The 27019-nt window shown below is 33.0% G+C and overlaps 1 pseudogene; it reads right to left on the reverse strand.

Annotated features, from left to right (window-relative positions):
- LOC100719177 (large ribosomal subunit protein eL8-like) overlaps positions 1-19958 on the reverse strand; it is a 56461-nt pseudogene extending 36503 nt beyond the window's left edge.
- Between the last annotated feature and the right edge of the window lie 7061 nt (positions 19959-27019).

The following is a 27019-nucleotide window of genomic DNA, read 5'->3' on the forward strand; positions in this document are numbered from 1 at the left end:
CAAAATCACTTATTCAGGACAAAGTTGAAGAAAACTTGAATTAATCAGAGCCTCACATTATTCTTGGGTAAAAAGACTCATTATTGTAAGGATGCCAATTCTCCCTAAATTAAGCTTTAAATTTAATGAAATCACAATCAATATTCCAACCGGAGGGCAGAAATAGGTCAAAAAGGTGATAGCTATAGTGGAGCAGTTTTCAGCTCAATATAAGAAAGCATCTTCTATGAGTTAGAATTATCCAGAAATGGAACAGAATCGTGAGATAGCCAACCTTATGTTTCCATAAGAATTACAATGGACAATAAATTGACCACCTGTTGAGGACTGCTCAAATAGCATTAGAAAACTATCATTTCCTAAGAGTCCATTTCCTAGGCACTAAACTGCCCACTTTCACTTTTTATCTCATTTGATTTTCATACTCGTTTTGCTTTATAGTTATACAGTATGGTTAGCAGTGAGTAAAAGTACATTGTGTCATCATATGTACCTACACTTGAATTTCTGTTCTAGTTGAAAAACTGTGAAAAATATTTTTAATTCGTTATGTATCTATTTTTTAGTCTGTAACACAGCAATACTAAATAACTTCATTGTGTTCTTGTGGGATTAAATGTAATATTGAGAGAACATCACTGTCCAAGTGTTAAATTGTAACAAGTGGGAGTTATTGTCATTGACAAAGAGAAACTGAAAATTGGATGAGTTGAATATGTGCTTTAAGAAACAGAGCAAATATTAAATTAAACCAGATAATATGTAAATTTTCACTTTGAGATTCTAGGAAATTTTGAAATTATAGATGACACTTTCAATCTTACAATTTTACAAGAACATGTATAATTTTCTTTTACAAGGAAATTGGTAAGTAAAATTCACATATTACCTAACAATATATTATCAGTTTAATGGTACCTCTTTAGTGAACTAATTTCGCGTTTTAAAATCTATTACAAAAAAGGGAAATAAGGAACAAAAGAAATTTTAAAAGGAAGTTAAAAATCAGCCAATTTATCAGGTGACTGCTCAATTTAAAATGTTTATGCCCTATGAGAATAGAAAAATGCTTTTTTAAGATTGGAGGAAATAAGGAATACGAATGCTGCTGTGTGTTAAGGCAGGCTCTATATATCTCCGCTGCTTTCTGGTAGAATGAACAGACAGTTTGAAAACTCTATAATACAGATCTGGTAACAACTCACTTATTTTCTTTTGGGGATGCTTCAGAACCAAGGCACTAGAAGGCATATAAATGCAGTTTGAAGATATTGGTTTTAACCACGTTGTGATATTTAATATCTTCTAACCATGTTGTGATATTTAATATCTTTTAACCACGTTAAAATACACCAGTGGTAGACCTGTCTAGGACCCTAATGTTTAGTGAACATTATTAAACTTTTATTTCTATGTGTTTTCTTCTTTGAAGTTGGATATAAGTATCCTTTATTTAACATGGATTGAAACTGATATATAACCAGAAAGACTTGTAAACCGAATGAGAAAAGGTGACATTACCTGTTTTCATCCAGTAAGAAGGAAATAGGGGAAAGATATGAACAGCCAAATTGCTTGAAGGAAAATTTTGTCTGGAAGAGAAGATGATGACAATTTTCTTGGCAAGAGCAGTAATCTGGGCAAAGATAAATAAATAAAGGGCATACTGCGGTCAAAGACCAAAAGCTACTGTGAGTTAAATTTTGGCAAGTACTAAACGTGCAATCAGACAATGAACACTAGACTAGGATTGGCAATAGATAACCAAATACAAGACTTAACAAATTATAGCAAGATATAATGACATCAGAAGTATAATTATTCTTTATAAAGCATCTTTATGAAGATATAATTGATAGAAAATAAACTGCATACGTTTAAGAGTAAAATTCAATAAGTTTCAACACACGCATAACACCTATGAAATTCTATAATCAAGATGGAGAATATATTCACCAATGCCAAGTTTCTTCATACACTTGGGTAATTCTTTCTGTCTCTGTTTTATTTCTATTATCCTCGAATTAGTCTTCATCCAACCACCAAAATTGTTCCTTCTACTGTAGGGTAGTTTTTACTTTCTAGAATTAAAAAAAATATATGAAGTATGGACTATAAGTTTTCTGGATTCTTTCACTTGGCATATTATTTTAATAGTCAAAAACATCATGCATGCATCAATAGTTATTTCTTGTTAGTTGCAGACTAGTGTCCTATCGACTGTAACACATTTATTTAATCCATTTACCTATGGATACTCTTTTTTCTTTTTTCATTTTGGTCTACAGCAAATGAAGCTATCTATGAATGTATGCTTACATTTTTTCCTAGTTCATCTGGATTGTTATAACACACCACTTGCTGGGTAGCTTGTATGCAAATGACACGTGTTTCTTACAGTTCTGGAGGCTGGGAAATTGGATAACAAAGCAAAAATAGATTTGGTGTCTCATATGGGTCAATTTCTTGGTTCATAGTTGTTGACTTCCCACTGAGTCTTCACAAAGTATAAGGATGGAGTTCTCTTGGTTCTATTATCCTAAAAGCATTAATTTTCTTCCTGAGAGCTCTGCCCTTAAAACCTCATCTCCCCATATCCCTCCTTTCCTAACATCATTACATTGATGACTAGATCTCAGCACGTGAATTCTGAGGTGGCACAGATATTGAGACAATAGCAATATCTTTGAATTAATTTCTGTCTCTTGGGTCTGTAACTAGAGGTTACCTTTTTTTTATTTTGTGAGAGCGTGTATATGCTATTAGAGGTTTAACCCAGGGCCTTTATAGTGAGATATATTCCTAACCCGTTAAAGAAGTATTTTTCTCTCTTTTATTTTCTTTTCTTGTCTTGTCTTTTCCTTTCCTTTCTTTTTTCTTTTCTTTTCTTTTCTTCTTTCTTTCTTACTTACTTTCTTTCTTTCTTTCTTACCTGGGCATGAAATTACAATTCTCCTGCCCCTACTTCCCAGAGTGCTGGGATTCTAGGTACATGTCACCAGACCTAGATATTTTTTGTCTATTTTTTTAATTGGATAATCTATCTCCATGTCATTGAATTGTGAGATTTTTATATTTATAGGTACAAATTATTTCCCAGATTCATGTGTTACAAACATTTTCTCCTCTGTGAATTTTCTGTGGTATTACTCTTTAGATACCATTTTCTAAATTTTTAATGAATTTAAATTTTTTAATGAATGAATTTTAGAATGTAAAATTTTAATGAATTCTATGAATATTTTCTGCTATAAATTATGATTTTAGTATCATATTTAAGGAATGTTTGCTTAACTATCCATAAGACTTCTTATACTTTTTAAATGTTTATTATTTTAGGTTTTATGTTCAGTCAATGATTCCTTTAATTTTTGCATCTTGTACTATGTCTGTATTATAGCATTTTAAAAACATATGATAATGCAAATTTCCTAACCCATTTATGAAAAAGACTTTTTCTATTGAATTATTTATGAACACCTATCAAAATTCAATTTGCCACAGATCCATTTTTTATACTGTTGACCAGATTTATCATTATTTTATTTATTTGATAATTTAATGTCTTTGTTTTTTAAAATTTCAATTTCCAAAGCTTCTTTGCTAGTATATAGAAATATAATTCTGTCTGTTGATTTTAAATCCTGAAATCTTGCTAAATTTATAAATTATTTCTCTACTACTTTGTTTTTGTATTTAGTTTCATTAAATTATCTACATAGATGTTCCCTAAAATCAAGAAAATTTTGTCTTTATTTTGATTCCTATAATTTGTTTTCTTGCTGATTTCAATGAATAATAACCCAAGTAAAATGTTTAAGGCCATCTTTGTCTTATGCTTGATTTTTAAGGAAATCATTTCAGTTGTTACAATATTCTTATAATGGAATTTTTTTTTTTTTTTTTTTTTTTTTTTTTTTTTTTTTTTTTTTTGGTACCAGGGGTCAAACTCACAAGCTTGGCTTGCCAAGCAGACAGGTATGCCACTGAATCTAACCCCTGAGCCTACAATGATTTTCATAGAAACTACTAAGCTATGTTTTTAGAGAATGTATTTTTTCCTATATTGTTATAAGATTTTATCAGAAATGATGATGTTGGATTTTGTCAGATGCTTAGTCTAATAAAATGGTCATATGATTTTAAAAAAAAAATTACTTTGCTATGCTGAATTATATTGATTACTTGGTTTAATGTTAAGCCAACGTGATTTCTTAGGGAAAATCTCACTTGGTCATGAAGTTTTATTATTTTTGTGTACTAATGAGCATCATTTTTAAAAATTTTAAAGAATTATTCATTTCATTTATATATTGCCTAAATTGTGCATTATGTTTACTTCCCAAGAACATTACATCATTTCACACATAGGATAGGAACCTTACAAAAGTTAATTTCAATTTTACCACTTGGAATTACAGCTTTCTTCTTTTATATTTTATTTTACATATGTTACATGTCTTATACATTGTTTTTTTTGAAAGTTCAATTATCCTACAATGAAAACTTAAAAAAAATAAAAATATTTTTTATGCATTTAATCAGCAATCTTTCTTAATTTTTACAGTAGTGTATTTCTAGCTGTGGTAATCTTCTAATCTGAAGCTCGATAATATTTCCTGTAATGCAAGATTCTTCAGTAAATGAATTCCCTAACCATTACTATCTGAAATACTCTATTTCATCTTTGTTTTTGAAAAGTGTTTTTACTGGACAGATAATTCTGCTTCAGTAATTTAAAAAAATTATTCTGTACTATTTTTGTGCTCAGTTACCAATATTTTAGTATCAGTTTTGACCAGACCAGGAAAATTATTAAGTGTTTATATTGCAGTTTTTAAAAAAATCTTATACTGGGAATTTGTTGAAGTTCTTTCATCTAGAATTATAGCAGTTATCAAATTTGCAAATTTCACATCTATTATTACTTGAAATAGTTTCTTTTTATTTTTTCACACCAGAAATTATGCCACAGCTCCTTGATATTTTTTCTAACTATTCTTTTACACTTTTCTGTTTGATTTCAAATGTTTTTATTGCCATAAATCTTTTTCTGCAATGTTTAGCTGCAATTAATTTCACATTTTTAATTTAGATATTACCATTTGAATGCCTCAGTGTTTGACTTTTATCTTATTAATATTCTACATTCCTCTTAAGATTTGGAACACATGGAACACTGTTATAATAACTACTTCAACTTCCTAACTGGTAATTCATATATCTCTATCAGTCTTGAGAATATTTTAATTTAATGACTATTCTCACCATGAGTCTTGTTCACTTTATTACATTCGTAACTATAAATTTATGATTGGATGTAAGCAATTAATTTGCATTTATTTTTCATGCAGGTTTTTTCATTTTTAAAAAGCAAACCAGAAAAATAGTTATAAATAACGCAGTCTTTCAAAAAAACTAACAGTGAGAAATCAGGGCTAGTTAATATATTCCAGCACTAGTTAATATATTAATATTAGTATAATATTAAGATCCCCTATTATAATTGTGTTGTTGGGCATTTGGTTTTTCATGTCAATTAGTATTTTTCTTTTACAGTTAGGTGCTCCTATATTTGGTACATATATGTTTATGGTTGTTAGCTCTTCTTCTTGAATTATTCCCTTGACAAGTATGTAGTGGCCTTTTTTGTCTCTTTTGATAATTTTTGGTTTGAAGTTCACATTGTCTGCAAACAAAATAGCTACCTCTGCTTTTTTGTGGGTTCTTGTTTCATGGAATATTGTTTTCTATCCTTTGACTTTCAGTCTATAAGTTTCTTTTTGAGTCAGATGTGTTTCTTGTATGTAGCATATTGTTGGTTCCTGTTTCATGATCCACTCTGTCAACCTATTTTTTTACTTGGTAAACTGAGGCATAGAACTTATATGTACTGGCTCAACTTTTTCATGTTATTTTCCTGCTATTGTTTTTCTTCTTTGCCCATTGTTTAATTGCTTGCCCTGTCTTGTGGTTTCTTCCTGTTGTTGTTCTGAGAATTGTCATCACTTTTACTTTTATCTCTCTCTAATGTCTCTTTCAGTACTCTTTCTAGGGTTGGTTTGGTAGACATGAATTTCATTTGTTTTTGTCATGAAAATATCTGATTTCTTCATTAAATTTCAAATAAGTTTCACAGGGTTCTTCAATCTGGGTTAAAAGTTATTTTGTTTCAGGGCTTGAAATACTTCACTCCATGCTCACTTAAATTGAAGGTTTGTGCCGTGATTTTAATGAGCTTTCTTAGAAAGGTGACTTGTGTCTTTTCTCTCATAGCTTATCATATTCTGTTTTTATGCTTTATGTCTGGGATCTTAATTATTATATGTCTGGGCATAGATTTATTTTGGTTATGACTATTTGACATTCTATATACCTCACTTCTCTGTATATCAGATTCTGTCCCTATGAATGGGAATTTTTTTTGCTATTACTTCTGAAAAAGTTTTTCTGTGTCATTTGCTTTGATGCCTTAATAGTCATTGATTCTTATCAGTCTGATATTGTTTCTCCTTGCATCAACTTGAAGCTGCTGAACTTTCATTTCATATTGCCTTGTTATTTTTGAATGTTCCTTTTCCATGAACACTAGCTGCAGTGCTGTCCGTAAGGTTCCAAAATTCTATCCTTAGCTCCATTTAAACGATTTCCCCAGGTTTCTATACAATTTTTTATTTCTTGGTTATTTCTTTGAATTTCTTTTTTACGTTCTACTTCTACTTTGTATTGTTCATTCACGGTTTCTTTAATTTTACCATGCTCTTATATACTTTTCAATCTTTGTCTTCTCTAGTTATGCTGAGCAATTCCTTTGTTTTCATTCCTTTATTGTTGCCATTTCTTTCTTTACATTAGAGATTATTTTTAATCTTATTTCTTCTATAGCCTAATGGATTTGTTTCTTTATTTCACTTGTTATCTTTTCAGAAATGTTAGGTGTATGACTTTTAATGTCCTCTGTTTGAATGTCTTCTGTACTTGTCCCTGATGAACTGTATGTTTGAGCTTGCATTTTGATGTTTAATTTTGTCATTTTCACCTCTTGAGCTAATATTTCATCTTTGAATCCCACTGCTTTCAGCTGTCCATAGTGCATGTCTTAGGGTCCTACTGTGGTGTTGATATTTGTGCAATTGCTGGATACTACAATGAAAGGGAGGGCCAGTAGGCTGAATTCCTCCCTCAGGGCCTTTTGGGTGAGAGCTATCTTCTCCCCTGGTTGACTAGCCTTGGAATACTGATATAATTCAACCCTTATTTCCTGCTGTTACTACATTTTCAGGTTGTTCCAGGCCACCAGATCTACCTAGTTATAGTGTTGTCTTAGTTACTTTTTACTCGTCACTGAGACAAAATACCTGATGTGCCAAATTGAGAAAGGAAAGGTTCATTTCTTATAGTTTTTGGAGGTTTCAGTCCATACTCAGTTGGCTCCAAGACAGGGTGACATGGTGGGGTCACAGTTCATGGTGGCTGCAAACAACAAGGCAGAAATCGGCAAAAGAGAGAGACACACCTTCTTCCTGCCTTCTACACTACATCTTGGCTCAACCTCTATGTAGGTGTAGCACTGACACCATCAATCCAAGCTCTAGACAATGAACCAATCACAGATGCATAATGTAAAGGCATGAGGCCTGGGGGCCACCGACATAAACAATGGCATGTTTACCTCAGCTTGGACCCTACTGTGTCACTGACTGTCTCCTAAGCATTTTTTGTTTCTTTCAGGTTTGGGGATGCTTTATCAGTACTCTCCTCAACCTACCCAGTGTTCTCTGTATCGGAGAAGTACCCACCCATGCTCTTGCCAGGCTGGCCATGGTCCTACAGTTGGGGAGTGTCACCCTACTGCTCATGTTTACTCACTGAGGTCGTCTATTTGGGGAGGTGGGGACTCAGAACACAGTCACATTGAGGCTCTCTATGTGGATGACGGGTTGCTGACTCTCCCATCAGCCCAGTAAGGTTCTGTAGATAGTGGAAGGAGTCACTGTCAGTGAGCTGCTGTGGTCTTTTTGGTGTGGTGGCAAGGGTGACCTACAATTCACTGCTGTCCCAGGTCTGGGAAGTGAGGAGGAGGGCAGCCTATAACCCACTGCTGCCCTAGGCCGGGAGAGTAAAGAGAAGGGGCAGCCTATCCACTACTGTCATATGGGATATTTTTATACATATATAATCTTACCTTTGTTCTGGAATTCAGTTTAGTTACTTGGCAACTGTTGGGCATTATTGGAACTCATGTTTTAAGATTCATTAGGTATATGCCAAAGCAGTAGTACCGGGTTAATAATATTCCCCTTCTGAAGCAAAAATTTTACCAAAGTTTTAACTAATTCTTTATGAATCATAAGGTGTTCTAGTCTGTCTGGAGAGAATAGATACTATAGTTCTAGACTTTAGTATCTGTATAGTCTGTATATCTGGTATAGTTCTGAATAAGTCTATCAAAAATATTGAGAAATTCTTCCCTCCTCCTCCTCTTCACCTTCCCCTATTATTTTCTTTAAATGCATGCACTCTTTAATTTCCTGCTGACAATTCAAGAATGTCTGTGCATAAATATCCAAGATTCCTCTCACTGGGTGGGTGTCTCCTTTCCATTGTCTGCCTACAATCTTTAGTTCCTCTCATTTGTCTGGATTCTCAACTTGGTGGCACTACTGGACTTCATCTGAGTGCATCTTTCTGTGACAAAGCTTATAAACATTTCCTTTAAGGCAGTTAACTTAGCCTTTAGCTTTATTGCACACCTTACTTCCCTATGTCTCAGTGATCATTATCCTTGGTGAAAAAAAATTTAATTAAATTCAACTTTCAAAGAAAGAGAATGAGGTATCCTCTGATTCTTCTGTCATATAATAACTATAACTTGATATTTAACGAGTTAATGTAAATGAGTATACAACAAGAAACAGAGCTGCTTAAATCAGATCTTCTTTCTATGATCTGTTCTCACAAATTCCTTAAATTATCCTAGGCACAGTGGTACATATCTGCATTTTCAGCTACCAGAAAGAACTAAATGGAAGACTCTGGAGTCGGGGACAGCATAAGCAACATGGTGAGAACTCATCAAAAACATTATATCAATGTGAATGCAAATGTAATATATGAAAGTGACAAACAGTTAATTTCTGTATTATTTTTTAAAACAGAAGAGTTGAGTAATTTGATGAAGTGAGTTTTTGACTGCATATTGGTCATTTTAAACTAGTTTTTGTGAATGAATTTTAGAGCATAATGAAGCCTGAGCGTTATTGAAAATAATATTTTATTTGAGGCTAAAACAATTCTAAGCATGAATTTTTCCTCTTTCTTTTCTGTAGAGAATACTTAACCTTTTTCTTAACAGCTAAGAATGTACCTCAGAGTATATTTTCCACTGGATGTTTCTTCATCTGCTTTTTTAGAATCCACAAAATATATACAAAATATTAAATACCATGAGTAGCCAGCAACTATTTCAAGATATTCCTTTCTGGATTCCAAGTCTCCTCATCTCCGCCAGTACCTCCCTAGAATGACTGGTGCTTGCTGCTACCAAGGAATTGCTTGAGTTTCATTAGGCCTATCCCTGGGATGCTGCCCCTTGAATATGCCCACAGCGCTGTGACCCTTTGTCCAATCTTCTCCCAGACCTGAGCCAGTGTTTCTATACCACGCTCAAGTCAGTCCCACAGGGTGGAATAGAACATTGCTTCAAGTTTAAATGTTAAATGTTATCTAGCAAAAGAAGCAAATTAGAATAAATTTAATCTTCACAAATATACTAACCTACATACTTTCTCAAGCATTATCAGTTTTTGAGGTTATTTTTAAAAGATTTTTAGAAGCCAAATAAACAATGTGCAAGGAGCCCATTCTCATTGCAAAGTAAAATGTTTCATAATGCCTGTGTACCAGAAAACCTCTCCCGACTGCACTTGTTACTGATTCCATTTGACAAGTGGCTGCTTCTAGATAATTACTGTACAAACCATTACTTCCAAAATAAATTAAACTCTCGTCGCTTTATCCTGCTCTTCTACATTCATTAATAAGAATCTTGTAAAATAGGTGGCTGCACCTGCATTAGTAAGTGCAGAAGCTCATATTAAAAGACTGTGCTTTTGAATGTCTTTTATCTTTGGGAATTATGTTTAACTCATCTAAAATAAGAGTTCTGGTCTTTTATGGAAATGGAATAAGATAGAGTCAAAAAGCAAATTTTAAAGGAAATTTCTAATTCAGTCTTATTTACTCCTTTTGAATTTACTAAAATATAATTAAATATACTTTAAGTATGTCAATTTCAGTGGCTAAAAAATCCTTCTATCAATGTTGTACATTCTATTGACTTCCCCTAAGTACAGGTTCTGTTAGTATCCGAGAGATAGCCTGTTCCTACCTGGGGCATAAAGATTACTGAAATATAGCAAAACTGAAAAGATTAATTGTTGTTTTGAAATCCAATCATAAATCATGTTTATGATTTTTAAAATTTGTCAAATTTATTCTTAATGAGCTAATTTCCTTTCACATCAAAAAAGCCTTTCCAAAACACCCAAAATGAGATCAATATTGCATAGTAAGTATCTGTGGTAATATGATTTTGGTGTGGAACTAACCACTTATCATTATTCAAATTCTTAGTTTATATTGCTGGTGAAAAATAAATATTTCTGATTACCAACAAAAAAGTTTCAAACCCTCTGTTCACCATACTTAGTAGAATATTTTTGGAGTTTTTACTCAAATGTTGATTCATTTATTGGTCACTGGCATGACTTACTGATCAATCTGGACTTTATTTAATGAACACTTATTAAGTACCAGATGATTACTTGCTTTGGGCAAGGTATTGTTCTAGAGATGGCAGTTTTTATTTCTTATTTCAAAGTATCTATCAGGTTAAAACTTCAGCATCTTTAGAGTGCTGTTGTGGAACAGATTCCCTTGGTTTTTGATTTCTCATTGCAGTTACCCCTCAGTAACAGCAGCCTCTGATCTTGACTGACTATGTTTTATGACAAATAACAAACATGGTTACCAAAAGTTACTTTCAGATACTGTCTTTGTTTTTTAGCAATGTCCCAAATTTTCTCACCTTATTCTGTAAATAACCTTGCCTCTAGAGATTTTAGAATTACTGCCATAAGACCCCAAAGCAAACAATTATTCTCCAAGACAGTTCTGATATGAGGTATAATGTCTCAAAAGATTCTCTGACAAATAGCCATACTCTCCTGACAGTGTAAAATGAAGCACTTGTAGAAAAGCCTACATTTATCTCTTTTTGTCTTAAAAAATAAAATCCCATTAAAAATTATCAATATAAGGTAAGACATATACATTTTCTTGATAAAATACTTTAACAATTATTATTAATGAGCCAACAAATAACCCTGGGTTACTTTATTTCTTTCACTTTAAACATAAAAAATGTTCAGAAATAGTTAGCCATGCCATGTTCAGTCTATAATTTATAGAATTAATACCAGAATTCAAATTTTCTTTCAGAAATTTTTAGATTTTAGAAACTATTATCAATACATCTTCTCCCATAAATAATGTGACTATTCATCTGCTATTTATTCAAATCTTTGCTTTCTCTGGATTTTTCATGCTTGGTCTTCTTAATTCATTTTTATTTTTCATATTATATTGAAGATAATATCAATCTCACTTAATTCCAGATACATGATGCTCATTTCTTTTTCAAAAATAACCAATATAAAATTATTTTGTATCCAAAATATAAATGACAGGCAATTTCTAAAGCCTTATCTTATTCATGTGTAAATAGTTTTTTTTATGTGTGTAGGTGAAGTTTTCTGGGCTGGTCTTAAATTCTTGGGACAAATGAACTTCTTGCTTTAACCTCCTGTATTGCAATTCTACCTGTGTAGAAAGGCAAACTTCAAAATAATGGGAGATATGTTGATAGTTGAGAAGTTAACCTACGTCAATTTAGTTTCAGCCTTAAAAGACATTTTAGCAATAACAAATTCTTTAAACATAATTCAGAAGTCATGTGTATGACATAGTATCAGAAATACAAGAACAGTAAAGAATAAGATTTTATTGAGCCATTTGGTAGTGGGAATAATTAATCTCTTTACTTTTGTAAATCCAGAGAAGTTTATTCTGTTCATAGTTTGGAAAATATTCAAGTTGACCAAGTAATTGATTAATTTTGTAACACAGGTACTTTTGTACTCCTGTGATGTTTAGAAAATCTATCCAGTAGCTTCCTGAAGATCTAATCTATCCTGTCTTCTGAAATATCTGACCATAAGCCCAAGTGCTTTATTCTGAAGCAATACAAAAGATTTGCCACGTAATTACCATTAAATGTGTAAGAATCAGCATTAAGTCTCCATGAAAATTTTCCTTCACACTGAAGAACTTCAGTCCCTTCAACAAGGTCTCAGTGAGGATGTTCCAGGTGTTCTTTGTTGCAGCAGCTTTTAACAAAATTTTTGCACTGTCAGTTCCTTTGCTAGATGTGATACTCAAACACAACCTACAGGTTTTTTGCTAGTCCATGGGGAATTAAATCACACTTTTAAATCAGTTTTCAGCTCAAATATGATGATACTGAAAAAGACGGCAAATAAGTCCTTTTCAGCTATATAGTTCTCAGAATAAATTTGTAGGAATTACCTTTGTTTTCTGCAAATGTCTTAGTGAATATATCTACATTTTCAAGTCAAATGACAATAAAAATATAGGACAGAATGAACCCTAATAAATCAAATTGTTAGATTTTCTTTTAGCATGCTGTCAGTCCATTATTTAGCACTGAGGTGTAATTGTTTGAACAACCATTAAAACATCTCTTCAAGTCCTTGTATCTTTTTCATATTCATTTGGGTTCATTACTTTAGCACAGGAAGGTGAATAATATATTCATTGCTTTCAAAACTTTAAAATTGAAAGTTAGTTACAATTACCTTCCTAAATCACATAACCTTAAAAACAAGATTAAAATCTGTTTGTTATAATAACGCAAAATTAAGGTGTATTTTATCACTTGTATGGTCATATGCAGTAACTCAAAGTCAAAATAATAAAGTGAATCTTCTTTGATAGTTTTTGATCTTATGGATTTATTATAACTTCTCTGTAAAGTTATTTTGATACTAATTCAATTTGCTCTCTCTGATTCTCTTTGCATATTATTTAAAACACTTCTATAGCGTTCAACTTATTTTGTCTTTTGCTATACATATTTGTATTCTTGTCTAAACACACAATATCAAAATTGGTCCTAGATTATATTTTATCATGATGCATGTCTTGGTTACTTTTCTCTTGTTGGGACAAAGTACCCAAGACACAAAATAAAGGAAGGAAAGGTTTATTTAGCACACTGTTTGTGGAGGTTTCAGTCCATAATCAGCTGGCTTGAAGGCAGGGTAGAATGCCATTGGGCAATGTAGTCAGCAAAAGTAGCCAGAACAAAAGAGAGGGCAAACGAACCTCTTTTCCTCACTTATATTGTATGCAGGCCATCCCTACCCCTCACACTTGCCCAGGGCAGATGTAGTACTCACAAAATCTCTGTACCCTACTTTTGCACAGGATGAAGATAGTTACAAAGTAAGAATTCTGGCTCCCTGCTGAGTCTCTTAGTTAAACTTCCAAATTGCTCAAGTTGACACAATGTATCAACCATAACAATGCATATTGAAAGAGTTCACCTGGTCCTTCTATAAAATACAGATTTGATAAATAGGTCTTAAAATAAACTGAGTTGTGTCAAAATGAACTGATCACCACATTCTGAAGCCTTAAGCTGTCAGTGTGAATGACTAGTTGGGCTGTTAGTGAGACACACAGAAACTAATTTCTTAACTATTAGGCATACACAAAAGAGCAATCTCAGAATAATTTTAGGACTTTATTTAGTAGTATATAATGTCTCATTTACTTGCATACACATTTATTTATAAAACATATATCATTGGAGTTATTTTTTCTCCAATCTGTCTTTTAAGTTTTTGAGACCATCGATCACCAATATACTGGATAAACATTTGAAAATTTAGGATTGTGTTCACTCTAATCTACTTATGTTTTGTAAATCAAAGAAATATACTGATCATTTCAGTATATATTTGCATTAACTTTATTAAACAGTTAATAGTGTTTATTGAATATCTTTTGCATATTCTGAACTGTGCTATGACTATTGAAGATAAGGATGAATTCTTCTGAGTCTGAGCTTCTAAATTATTAGGGTCTTCTGAGTACTAATTTATTAGGGGATTCAGGTACAGTCTGAGGAACATCCACTGCAGGATGTAAGGAATATCTCTCTGAAGTAGAAGACTTCTAAGTTATCCTAAAATTCATTAAGTGTCAGTCAAGCTATGGTCATGTTGGAGAAGAGAGTAGAGATTTGGGGGAAAGGAAACAGAAGAAGCAAAAGTTGTTCTATGAGTAAAATCAGATGTTCAAATTTAATGAATCACGAATTGTCTTGCACAGAAAAGAATCTACAGAGGTAACCAGGCGTCTCTCAAGGCAATGATCTGTACATCAGGAGGAAGAGCTTTGATGTCATCATTGAAGTGTGTCAGGACAACAGTGTCACATTTAAGTTTGTATTTTAGTTCTATCGCTGTCATGCCCAATAGGCAAAAGAAAAGAAGCTGAGTCCAGGGATCTCAAGGAATGGCAAAAAAGGAGCCACAGATTGACATAAAGGATATGAAACATGGTGCTAACAGAAACAGTGATCCAAGGATATGTAAAAGCATCAAGATTTGAGTGAGCTACATTAAGTTAATTTTAGATTTGTCAGAGTGATGACTCATGGCTAGGAAAACAGGGTGAGAATCTCAGCATGTGGGCAGTAGTTGAAACTTCACTGAGAACTCAACTACAGAGAATAAACCAGTGAAGATGAGGAGGGGGATGAGAATGGATCCTGACCAATATTATCAATGAAAGGATAGCCTGAGGAGATGTCTTTTAAAGAGACTAAAAGAAATGTCAGAGATGTAAAAGGAGATTTACAATGTGATATCATAGCAAACAAAGAAATAAGGTATTTTCTAGAGTGATCGAATGTTCGAATATCAGATGTTTGTTATTGTTGTTATAGAAAAAGAAAAATCAAAAGATGAAAAGAAGACAAAGGAGAAATTGCAATTGTCTGTGCATGTTTTGATGTGCCAAATAATCCTGTTAATGGCTTCATATGAGCCATTCTATTCATTCTTCCAAACAACCTTGTGAAACAAATACTTTTCCTGTAAAATCCCAATGTATCACAATTCCTATATTCTGTGAATGCAGCAGGCTTCTAGATCTAGGAATTCTTCCAATTAGCTCCCTGACTCATTAGTATCTTGATAACTTTTATAAGAACACAGACCTATTGTCTCATTTTAAAAATTTTATTCCATTTACAGAGTTATGGCAGGATGTGCCATATCCCCCCATTTTACAAATGAGAAGACTATGATTTTGCTTGTTACACACAGGTGACACTCCATGGGGCATTATTTTGACCAGATCCTACCTATCTTCAGTTAGCAAGCAACTCCAAATTAACATCATGAAAGATACAATGTTTGGTATGTAAGTACAGCTCCTAAAGCCCTTCTACGTGAAAAATTTAAAGTTGTCACTGGTCACAAGGACTGTGTTAATTAGCGTATAAGAGTATCATGAATTTGAAAGTACTTTATATTCTATAAATCTCAAATTAATTATTCTTTAAATATCCTACTTAATCTGATTTTCCTTCTAGTGCTGTGTATTCCCTAAATGCAAAATGGATAAGATTCTCTTTTTTATTCCTTTTAGATTTTGTATTGAGAAATAGAAAAACTTCACAACATTAGCACTCCAGTTCCCCAGAAACTCTATCAGCTCGTTTTACCTCCAGGCAGAAAGAGGTGACCTATTTGTTAAGTCTATTGTTCATTTTCATACATATAATACTAATTAACATTTTTTAAAAAACACCTCCCTTCTTGATAAGAGCTGGATAATAAAATAATAGAGGCCAACTCTAGTCAATGAACAGATTCATGTTAGAAATTATGCCAGTGATGCCCAAGGTATTTTAACAGGGAGGAAATGCAGAAGTTTCTATAAACCATCCACAATTTCAAGTGAATAGTTCAGTAAGGCTGTGATACTTAGATTTTGAATTTTTTTAAAGCAAGCACATTAAATAGAAATATTCATACATCAAACTGCCCTTTAAGAAATCAGATTTCACATATATTTTATCAGTGTTCCAAGAGACACAGTTGGTGGGAAAAGCCCTATACCAAATGCTTGCGGGAAGGAAACCTTTAACTATTTGCTGGGAATCACAGGGGAGAAAACTGACCATGAGGTTTCCTATAACACAATAGCAACAAAGGAACACACATGAGTAAGAATACAAAATTCATGTTTTTATAATTCTAGACTAGAGAAATTTGTTCGATATGTAGGATACTCAGAATTTATACGAGAGAAAGGAGGTTCATGGTGACCCAAGTAAGGGGAAAATGCTATGATTAGATGTCACCACTATCAATTTAATTAGGTATTAGAAGAAGAGGTCAGTACATTTCACTTTTGGAAGTAGACATTAGGTCATGCTACAGAACTTGGTCACACTAAACTATGATTCTGCATGTCCCTTCTAAGAAAGGGAATTTCAATTGTCAGGTCTTCAGAAACAAAAGAATTTTCATAAGAAACTGTAACAATATTATTTGATTTTTTTGCTATTTTAGGAAAATGAAATGATCTTCTGAGAAAAATCCTGAATGACTTATAGTAGTTGAACTTCTGATTCTTTTTTTTTCACAGCATATAAAAATAATTAATTAAATTCAGATTTATAAAGTGGGAGGGACTGCTATCTTTTCATTAATAAAATCTTAAAATACCATGATGCACAAATCAAATTTTTCACAAAGTGGCTTCTCCAGATTCAAAGAACAAAATATTCTTTTAATAATGAGAAAAGTAGAACATATTCTTCATGAGACATAATGTTGGATGGACCATAGATTTATCAAGGTAGGTCAAGAAACAGTTGCTCATATTGTTGAAATATACAGCGAGGAAATGTTCATTTCAAAATAACACTTAATAATTTGTAAACAAAAGACTCTGGGAATTTCTCTATTTTCAAGATTGTATTTGACATTTCAGGTAATATTAAGATGACTTTCAAAAACTATCGAGGTACTCTATCCACATTTGTGAAAGTTTCTCTGAATTTGTAACCATGAGTTACACAGCATCTTGAGTATTAGGAGCTTACAATTAAATTGGAGTGTATCATCTTGACTGGGTTCGCCTCAACTGCAAGCATTCATGAGGCAACAACTGCACTCTGGGATCTCCTCTAGGAACAAGAGCACCAAGCCACTGACCAGTCTTCAGGTCAGCACAGGACAGAGGCCTGTACTGTACTCATTACAGGGACACTGTTTTAGTAAAATACTGCTGAGCAGAAGAAAAGGAGCAAAAATCTCTCCCACTGTTTTTGACTGGGGTTGAAATAATAGATGATCTGATTAAAATCAAATCGTTTGTCTATTTTCTCCCACCATTCTACCTTGTCCATTCTTCTTCTAGATAAAATTCATTTTATGAATGAATGTCAGATTATGTCCTTTACCTGCCATCCTGTTGCACTTAGAATAAGATGTACTGTCTTCTCTATGGCATGCAAAGTCCTTCTTGATCTGATAAATGTTACCTTCTGAGCCAGGCTTCTTAGATTTTAATGCCTAATGTAAACTTCAAGGAACCCACTGTTTTATGATCTTCCTTGCATTACCTGAAAATATTTTACTTATTTTCAAATAGTCTGTCCTGCCACACCACCCTTATGTCTCTGGACTGTAAGATTTCTTCAGAAGAGTCCTATTTATTATATTCACTGTAACATTCCCAGTTCTACAGTAGGAATTGATTCCTCTCAGGAATTCAGTCATTATTATAAATAAAAAAACAATTTCAACATTTTCTGATTATTTTCCCTGTTTAAATAATACTGAAGCATCTGGTTTAGTTCTATTTTTGAGCAAGTGAACATACCAAATTATATTTTGGTGGTGTTGTAATGATTTGCCTTTAAAAGAAAGTTAAACCTGAGCCAAGGATTTAGCTTAGCTCCTGGTAGTGAGTTTGATTTCTGTACAGAAAAAAAAAAAAAAAAAAAAAAAAAGCTAAATCTAGCATAATAAATAGATTTAAGAAGTCTTGATGGTGTCTGGTGTCTATTGCTTGGTGTCTTTGGCCAGTAGTGTTAGCCTTTCCTGGCAATAAATTCACAAATGTAAGGAAAATTAAAAATAAATTACATTCTTCTCTTTTTTTCTTTATAGTAGCACTGTCTTGGAGTGCTCCCTAAAGAGGTACACAGGGTCAGTTTGCACATAACTAGCAAGGTTGAAACACTATTTCAGTTTTGTTGCAATCTTCCCTTTATGGGAAGGCTAACATTACAATATTATTAAAAATGCAAACCAATAAGACATAAAATGGCTTGCTTATTGCTAACATTTATGCAAAACCACTTAAAATGTTAAAAATATTAATCTCCTACCCTATGCAGCAATTAATGCTGCACAGATGACTACAATTGTTTCCCCCACACACACTGGAAAATCACCAGAAATCCACGTCCTCTTCTACTTAATTAACCCAACTATATATATCCTTCAAAGTCACAGGAAACTGGTGTAATTGCTTTTATACACTCACATAGTCTAAATTAAATGCGAATAATTTGAAGCTTTAAAATATCAAGAATATAGGCATTTGTGCCTTTATACAACATGAGGTGACCCAGAGGTCAGGGGAAAAAAGGAAAAAGTAAGAATTCCTGGACCAATCTTCGATTCTTTATTGAATTATCAGGAATATTTTATAAATCCTTAGTCAAGCCCGAATCACGTCATATAAAATAATACTTTATAAACAGCCATAACACTTGACAAAATCAGTATGTGCTGCACTGATTTAGAACCAAGGATTCTGTGTGTGTGGGTGTTGTGTGGAACTAAGATTTTGGAAAGCAGAAGAAAATAGTTAAGATGGATTGCATGAAGAAGGTGGAGGGGAAAATTGCTATTTTTTACTTTAATCCTAGAACAGACGAAAGAGGAGATAAGAATGTAGGAAGGAGGAGGTAGAAAGCAGCGGTAAGGGATAAAAGGTCCACTAGTCCGCATTATTTATGGATTCTGTATCTTTGTAAATTTGCCTACTTGCCAAAATTTATTTGTAATCTCAAAATCAATACCTATGGAGTGTTTTCAGCCCTAGTAGACAAATGTCCCATTCCAGGTATATTTAATGCTGTGATTTTTGTGTTTTTGAGCTTTTTGTGGCTGATTTTGCTATTTAAACATTGTGCTGTGTGTTCCCCACAAAATGTGAAGAAACTTGCAGAGAGAGCGCTTGTGCACAGTGAACTTCATTTAGCAGCGAGCTACAGCACAGCACCCTGTAAGATCAGGCTTGATAAATGGAACCTGTATATTAAATAAAATGTCTGTCAGAGAAACACACACAAAACAAAGTTACGTTCTGATCAACTGATGAAAATGCTATGGATAAAGGTTTACTAGAAACGTCATATTTCTCCTAAGAACAATAATTCAGTATTTGCTGAATTTTTATAATGATTTTTATAGAGCACAATATTAAATTTAAAATATTAAATCCTGTGTGGGTGCCTATACCTGTGTGTGGAGACAGAAAGGGAGATAGAAACAAGAGTTACCTCATTGTATCTTTCATTTCAATTACTTACCTAGAAGCAGAATTAAATGAATAAGAAGAAATACACTTGGGAAAACAGAGGGAACTTCCAAAGCATGTGCGTGTAAATCCTCATTACACAGGTGAGGGATGTTGGAACAAGCCTCAATGCAGAAGGAAGGCGTCAGAACCCCGTGCACACTGAGCTCCCACCCTCTTCTGCAGGCCTCATCCATGTGGCTTTCATGTGGGGAAAATATTATGTTTCAGGATTGTAGGATAAATTAGATTTAAAAAATCAAAAACTAAAGAACATGTTTTCAAGTATTCAAAAAATATTTTTATTATAATTAAATGAATTCCCAAATTTCCATTTACTCCGAAACTTGCTCCAAGACTGGTTTCTGTCATCCCCTGTGCCACATTCTCTGTCACGGGTGCTGTGGTTTCTCTGTGGCAGCATTCTGGGGACCATCGAGGTAGCGAGTGGTCTGCTCACCTCTCCGTTCCATTGTGATGGTTTGCACGGCAGCGTCTTTGTTGGCAATGCAGGTTTCCATGACACAGAACACTGAGTCAAAGGAAAAGAGCAGGTGGGTGAGAGAAGGAGGAAAATCTGTATCAGTTTTCACCTAAAGGAAGAAATATTTCTGAAGGTCAAATGTAGGAAATCATACCTGGTTTCTACCTATCCACTACATAATTAGAATTCATAAAATAAAATAGACTTGATTGCCATGATGAGAATAAAGAGTACTTATGTAGAAGTTTTAAGATTCTCTCTTTCTAAAAAAGAAATACATTTTGGTTGTCACTTTATCAAATATAACTATTTACCATATCAAATATTGTTAAAATCAGTAGAAGCCATTCATTTATAATGGAGAATCAGACCAAAGTTGAATACAGAGGTCGATACATATTAAAATTTGTTAGAATTCAGGCTAATAATTTGATCTCACTTTTCACGATTAAGGATACCATTGAATGCCATAAAATTATAGCACATCACTACGATGATTAATTTTGTATCCGCTATGCTGGGCAATGCCCAGATACCTAGTTAAACATTGTTTTGGGATTGTCTGAGAGAGTGTTTCTAGATGAGATTGCATTTGGACCTGTGGGCTCACTAAAGCATATTGTCCTCCCCAAAGCAGATGGGCCTCATCCAATTCACTGAAGGCTGGCATAGAATAGAAAGGTTAATTAAGGGAGAATGTATGTTTTTCTGCCTTACTGTCTTTGAGTTAGGGTATTGGTCTTCTGCTTTCACACTTGAACTTAGCAGCTCTCCATTCAGGTCCTTGTACTCTAACTGGAGCTACATAATCTGTGTCTCAGGCCTTTTAACTCAGGCCAAAACTACACCACTCACTTTCTGGGTTTCCAGCTTTCTGCTGGCTGCTGGTCTTGGGATTTTTCAGCTTTCAGATATCCTAATTCCTTATAATAAATCTCTCTCTCTCACTCGCGCTCTCTCTCTCTCTCTTGCTCTCTCTTTCTCCCTCCCTCCTTCTGCCTCTCTCTGTAATCTTATATATCTGCATGGACCTTTTCAGAAATTCTGTGCAATGTATAGTTAACAATAATTTAACATTTTATCATTTAAAATTTTAAATTTTAAATGTTATCATTTAAAATTATCCCATCATGGGCCAGATGGAATAATTCAGGAAACAGCTGCTATTTTAAGGTATGTAGGCAGTCGTTTTCTATCAAAATAATAAAACTAATTAATGAAATCCATGTACTTTATAACTGCAGTCTGAGTTGGACCCGACAATATTGAAGAGCACCTCAGAGAAAGTCCCTTTGCTTACAAAAGGATTCTGACAAAAGTTCATATTTTCACCAAAAGAAGCTCACCATTAAATTTTTTTTTCTCTTTGAACTCATTCAGTTGGCTGCCTACACTGATTTTATGCAGAATTACTGGTTTATACACGTTTGAATTTTTTCATAATTTCAAAAATTTTTATTAGTGCATATTTGCAGCACATGACTATGTTCATTGTGGGAATTGGCGTATGTACATAACACATTTCAATTCTTGTTTTCCTCTTATCCTATACTCCCTTTTTTGCCAGAATCAGATCCATGTATTTATCTTATAAATCCTTATAAAGTTAATTATCATCCATGCAGATTAGCAACCAGATTAACAGGCTGAAAACATATAAAGCATATAAAGTAACTATAGTAAACGAAGGTACACTTTTAGATACATTGTTCATGTTGCATTACAATAAATTTTTACTCTCTTTTTTCCTATTGTCTATGTTTTACATTGGTCTTCATTTCTGTATTGAGCCTCTCATGTATGAGACATTATATGTTATTTAAACTTGGGTGTTTGATTTGCTTTACTTATTGGTTTTAAATATAAACCATTTCAAACAACTTTTCCTTGAAGATATGTGTCTGTAATATAACTCCATATAGCATATTCACTGAAAAATGTGAATCATTTTTGAATTATGAATCAAATATTCATACATTTTATCCATTTATAATGGTTTTGATATAGATATGTTTTTGTGAATAGAATTTATACTGATTCCTTAGAGGTTAACTAACAAATAGCATTTTTTTTGTTTTTATTTGTTTATTTATTTAAGGAGAAAAAGAAAAAAAACAGAAGAAGGGTACAAGTTATACAGAATTTCAGAAAAAATAAACAGTAGGAAATCACTAGTTAATAGATTACATATTGTTATCTTAGAAATAGTTGTTCAAGTTACAAAATTAAAGCATATAAAGTGGACCTTCAAACAGTGAGACTGGAAACAGTTTTGTTCAATGATCCAACAAAGTTCAGTAATATGGTTATCTATCTTATACACTTAAATATACATGCAGTTATATTCTTTAGAGCACTTTCTTTTCCTTTCTTTTGTACAATGACAATTACACATTTTGGGTTTTATTACTCTCACAGTTCTTATTACTTTTTTTTTGAAGAGAATAAAACCAAATGTGACATAACAGAACAGAGTCAGTCAAATCAAAAGGATGGACATAATAGATAATGTAAAAACAAAATACCAGGTGATCAACAATGGTTACCATACTGCCTCTTGCTATCTTAAAAAGAATTGCCTATATCATCAGTTATAATAAAATTGAACAAAACAGTAAAGAATAAAACCAAAACATTGGAGACATTACAGGACTTTTAAAAAAGATAATAGTCAATCAGAAATTGTGTTTTTGTCATTTCCTATTTTATCAATAAAATAGCGCTTTCTTTGTTATTTTTTAATTTTATAGTTATGTAGATTAGGGCATATTATCAGAGTAGACAAGACCATAGTACAGTGAACTGCTCCAAGTACACACTATTAATTGTGTATTTGAAGACGAATGAACCCTAAGCCATAAGATTTTACCTCACTGAATTTCATAAATACTACAAACAGGTAAAGAGACTATAAATAACACATTAGATGCACTAAATGTACAAGTTTATTTTTATTCATTTCTGGAGTACTATGAAAGCATTTCTCAATACCAGAGTTTAGGGTTAATGCATGAAAAGACCATTAAACTCACATCATGTTAGCATGATAACTGTCTTGTGTCTATATAATGTTTCAAAGCTATTTTTAAAGCATTTAAGCTTTTTCAATTCATACTGAACACCCAGCAAGACATTTCTTATTAAATGTAGTGCAGTATTTTAAATGATCACAACTTGATTTTAAAGAAATTTTAGAGTAAAAGTAATTTCTAAAGATACGACATACATAACTTTTCTCAATGCATCACTGGCTCTGAATAGTGGCTTTCCAGTTTAAATCATTAAAAACCTTTCAGAATCACCAGGCAACTAACACTTTGCTTAGATCTAATAAAAATTCTAAAGACTTAATCAGTTCTAACATGACAAAAATAACTTGTGGTATATTTTCACATTTTAAAAAAGACGATGTTTCACAAAACATTGTGGAAACAACAGAAAAATTTCAAATACAAATTAAAACGATTTTTATTTCTGGATACCATTGTTGGTCTGCCAAGAGTTTTTTTGGACAGAATATTATTTTGTGAGCAAGGGTCCTGAAAGTTTATGACAGGAGACTTTGGAATTTCACCTGGAAACCGCAGATGAGAATTGGGAGTGACTGGCTGACTCACAAATGAAGCCAGAAAACTTGAGGTGGAGCACAAAGAAGCTATTGATGGCCTTTGTCTGTGGCAGACAGAAGCCTAAGGGAAGGGTGACTGCTTTCTCCTTGTGTCATGAATGTCAAATGATAGAAAGTTTTATGTTTGTTTCTGACACTAGGCAAACAAGACCCTTTTGAGTGCTGAATTACACTCTTGTTTTGAGCCAGCAAGCTGCTACTCAATCCTGTTGATGAAGACTGATCTGATTGTAGCCTTTTTCATTTTTATGGTGTTAACTGTGTGGGGAATATGGGTAGAAGTCCGGTCCCAAGACAGGTCCACTGACCCTGTCTCCCTTGAGTTCATGTATATTTTGGCATTTTCTTTCTTTCTCTTCTTTCTTTATCCTTTGTCTTATTTCAGGGGAGAAGACTGTATCAGGAGCATCCCGATCTCTCTGCATAAATGAGCAATGTATGTTAGGTCTTCTAAAACCAGGTTAGCAAAAGACCCTTTTTTCTTTTCCCTCTGGAGAAGGATATAACATTATCACTGCGATTCAGCTTTGCTTGTCTGGGCCGTGCAAATTGTGAGGGAAAGAGTCCTTTGAGGGAGCCCTTCCTGTTCCCTTTGGTCCCTGTCATCTGAACTCACTTGAGGTTTTGAGGTTCAAAATTTGATGACTTGGCAAGAAAAGATAAATCAGATTTTTAAAGGAATGGTAAGTTGTATTCTTGTTGAGGGAGTCATAGATTGGAAAAAAATGAGGTCATTTTTAAATCCCTTGATTATTACAGACTTTTAAATATATACATTCACTTTGAATGAAAAGAATCCAGAGAAATGAGAATAATTTTTCTTTTCTGTGGCCAGACTTTGAAGTGGAGAAATGTGGAACTAAAAGCAAATAGCATAACCTGTTTTAATCAAAAGGAGTCTAGCAAGAAACAATCAATTAAAGAACAGTCTGATTCTCTGCGACATCAATGTATGAAAATCTGTTAGACGCCAGATTGTGTCTCAAGACACATATGATGAACTGAACAAAATGACCTGCTAATAGCTTTTACGGGTAATAAATGCATCATGTTATTGGTAATTCTGCAGATGGTAAATCAAGCTAATATTGAAGCTGAAACAAGCTACTTGTTAAATATAGCTCAAAATGATCTTCTCTGTTATTCAAAAACTGTATAGTACAGAAAAAATATGATTACTCCTTATATTTCTAAGCATCTTAAATGGATAAACAGTCCCTTCTGCTACAGAGGCATTTTAATTTTTAAATCCTTTGGAGAGTGCATGCCTGAAATAAAGCTAAACTAGAAAACACTATGTTTATTTAGATTATGCGCAGAAAGTAAAACGTAAAACCTGTGCTGAAATTGAAGTGTGACTCCACTGCATACAATACACATTAAGTGATATTTTCAATCAACATTTGGAAAGCTGACCTGGCAAATTTAACATTTGAGCACAAATAATGGCGGGGTGGACATGCTATTTATATTATTGACTCTCTTGGATAATTTGACATGTAGATAATACTTTAGATTCTATTTTATTGTTATCAGATCCAAAGTAGATGGTTACACAATTCTCAGAAGAAAGAAAAGGTAGGAAAAGAAGAGATAAGACAATACTTCAAGAGAATACTTTTATAGGAAATAAAAAATCAGCTACCAATGGTGTGCAAAGGGAAATTCACTCAAAGGAAATTTAAAAATTGGCTTTGCAGATAGACAGATCAAATCACTTAATCACAAAATGAGCTTCTTCCATCATTAGTTGGTTATTTTTAATACAAAATATTTCATGTCACCATCTATGTGTCATAAAAATAAATTTACTAATAAGATCAGCTCACTATAGGTATTTTAGGTACAATTTCAAATATACAGAAAGCTGTTGACAATAGTTTTATTTTTAAATAAAAGTAATTTAAATTATATTTGTTTTCAGATAATATGTTTATGTATACATTTATACATATGATATCTATAAACAAATATACAGACACATGTACACTTACAATGTAATGAATTGCTAATTCTATTGCAGTTCTAGGAACCTATAATAGTTTATCTAGAGTAAAAAAGATTTTTTTTCCCTTTTTAGAAGGTAATATATATCCAGTGAAATTATAACTATAGTTAGTGTTTGGTTGAGTGCAGGATCTAGTCTTAGCAGTAACTATGTTTTAGCTCTACATTTGTCTATCACCAGACTATCTTAAAGAAAATCAGTTCATGTCATAAATTTCTAGTTTTTAATAGTAACAAAATGTTAACTATTCATCAGTTCTATAAATTTTGAAGATATGGATTACAATCTTATCTTTTAGCAGTGAAATATCACCTTGTTGGAGGAACAGATGTTACAATCCATTAACATTCATTAATTCACTACAGAATCAGAAATTTTTAATAGGATTAATCTTAGGCCAAATCGTGAAGCTGGGGATCATTACAATCTTCAGTCCTTCAATTCCCCGCAGTAGTCCTTTTCACTAAGATTCCTGTGGACTTTCTAAGTCTTTTCAAGGATTAACATCTTCACACTTTTTCTTGTACTCACTAGGTATTGAACCTAGGCCCCCCCCACACACAGACAAGTCCTCAAATACTAGCTACATTTCCAACTAAAGCTTTTTGTCTTTATCTATGGTTTCTCATTACTCCTACCTACCTCTATGAGGCTTCCCCATTAATTCAGTTCATTCAAACTCCATGATAGATACAGGAATGATATAATATCTCTGAATTTTTCAAGGATGTTTTCAGTTTAGAATAACAGAAAATGCGACTGAAAGTTGTCTACTCAATAAGGACATATGTTATAAACATGTTCAAAGGTAGGCAGGTCCAAGATTAGCTCAACAAGTTTCCTAGTGTCTCTCCTAGCTCTGCCATCTTCTATATTGACTTGTTCTTTTAGGCCAATTCTTTTCATGTTTCCAAGATGATGATCACAGTTCTTTGCATTACATGCAGATGGCAATATTCAAAGATAAAAATTCTTTGAACATTTTTAAGAGTATAGAGTTTGAAATGTTACTGAGAAGTTTTTTGCTTTTTTATTTTTAGCAGTCATTGGCAAAAACTGTAACCACATATTCAAACTTAAACCAATTACTAGGTAAGAGGAAACAAATTGCCACTCCTGGCTCTAACCAATCCATGAC

Source organism: Cavia porcellus, unplaced genomic scaffold, assembly GCF_034190915.1.
Source record: "Cavia porcellus strain 051 isolate PalLab524CR breed Dunkin Hartley unplaced genomic scaffold, mCavPor4.1 scaffold_12, whole genome shotgun sequence".
NCBI lineage: Eukaryota > Metazoa > Chordata > Mammalia > Rodentia > Caviidae > Cavia > Cavia porcellus.